Genomic DNA, 2,099 nt, shown 5'->3' on the forward strand with positions numbered 1-2,099 from the left:
AGGATCACTAGATCTGGGGAGGTGGAAGTTGCAGTGAGCTGTGATCACACCACTGCACTCCAGCCTGGGTGACAGAGGAAGACCCTGTCTCAAAAAGAAAAAAAAAGCTTAAAGTGACAAATTTTATGTTACATATATTTACCATAATTTTAAAAATATATAATATACCCAAGCCCATTTAATTGTACACTTGAAATTATATGGTATGTGAATTACATGTCAGTAAAGCTGTTTAAAAAAAAGAAGCCTGGGTGTGGTGGCTCACGCCTATAATCCCAGCACTTTGGGAGATACAGGTGGGCGGATCACGAGGTCAATGTCTTGAAATTCTCAATCATTTGATCATTGAACTTGGATTTCATAAGTGAGGCCTGATGCTGGTGTGAGAAGAAGGATAAGTGAACTTGGGCATCTAGAGTCCCTTGCCGACCCATCACCATATAGCATTCACACTGTACTGTGAGCACTTAATTTCGGAGGACCCACGAGGCGTGGGAGGTCAGGGAGACTTGAAGTGAGTGCAAGGTAAGTGTCCTACCTCTGACTCAATGGGGGTGATGAAGCTGAGAAGCCACACTCTGTTCAAACCACAATTGCCTAAATGCAGCAAAAAGGCAATGGTGTTCTAAGAAACATGAATGACCAAGGAATTTGACCATATGCTTGCTTACTAGTGTTGTTTCCACACACTGACCAACTGTAATCCCAGAACTTTGGGAGGCCACGTGTAACCAGGTTACACTCAAAATGATGACACAGAAGGACCAAGAAAGATAAGGCAGCCAAATGCAGTGGCTCACACCTGTAATCCCAGCACTTTGGGAGGCTGTGGGTGGATCACCTGAGTTTAGGAGTTCGAGACCAGCCTGACCAAGTAGTGAAACCCCATCTCTACTAAAAATACAAAAATTAGCCAGGCATAGTGGTCCGTGCCTGTAATCCCAGCTACTTGGGAGGCTGAGGAAGGAGAATCACTTGAATCCAGGAGGCGGAGGTTGCAGTGAGCTTGGGTCGCGCCACTGCACTCCAGCTTGGGCAACAGAACAAGACTCCATCTCAAAAAAAAAAGAAGAAAGACGAGGCAACTCACAGTTTCTTTTCTGTTCTGCCTTTCTTACTCATCAGTAAGCCAAAGGTAGAGAGCGTTGGTAGAATGTGTTCGTAACAAGAAATGAAATAAAAACAGTTTAGTTCGTTTTGTGCAGCATTTCTACTTTCTGGTCAGAATGAAATACATATGCATGTACAAACAAAATATGGGTTGTGTAATCTCAATAATTTCACGTACAAGTTAAATACTCTCATATTTGCATTTAAAATGTTACTGCACGATGTAAACATGAATGCTAACAATCTCTCTTTTTTTTTCATTTTCTGAGACGGAATCTTGCTCTGTTGCCAGGCTGGAGTGCAGTAGCACGATCTCGGTTCACTGCAACCTCCAGCTCCTAGGTTCAAGCAATTCTCATGCCTCAGCCTCCTGAGTAGCTGGGATTACAGGCATGCACCACCATGCCCAGCTAATTTTTTTGTATTTTTAGTAGAGACAGGGTTTCACTAGGTCAGGCTGGTCCCGAACTTTTGACCTCAAGTGATATGCCAGCCTCAGCCTCCCAAAGTGTTGGGATTACATAAACCACCGAACCTGGCCTGCTAATAATCTTAATTGTTAAGTTTTCTTTACTTAAAACATCAAGAGCAAATAAGAAAAACACTACAAGAAGTCAAGAGAAAGATTGCAGAAGGGAAAACCTAGAGAATGATTGCAGAAGAAAGGGAAAACCTATCTGTTTTAGTACTTTTCATAGCATTTTTTTTCTGTTGTTTTGAGCAAAGGGCCCCACATTTTCATTTTGCATTGGGCCTTGAAAATTATGCAGCCAGCCCTGCTATGACCAGCGACACATGTTATCATTTTTTTTATTAATTTTTTTTCAAGACAGAGTCTAGCTGTCACCTAGGATGGAGTGCAGTGGTGAACTGTTCACTGCAACCTCCACCTCCCCAGTTCAAGCAATTCTTCTGCCTCAGCCTCCCAAGTAGCTGAGCTTACAGGTGCCCGCCACCACGCCCAGCTAAATTTTTTGTATTTTTAGTAG

This window comes from Cebus imitator, unplaced genomic scaffold, assembly GCF_001604975.1.
Source record: "Cebus imitator isolate Cc_AM_T3 unplaced genomic scaffold, Cebus_imitator-1.0 Scaffold68, whole genome shotgun sequence".
In the NCBI taxonomy this organism is placed as follows: domain Eukaryota; kingdom Metazoa; phylum Chordata; class Mammalia; order Primates; family Cebidae; genus Cebus; species Cebus imitator.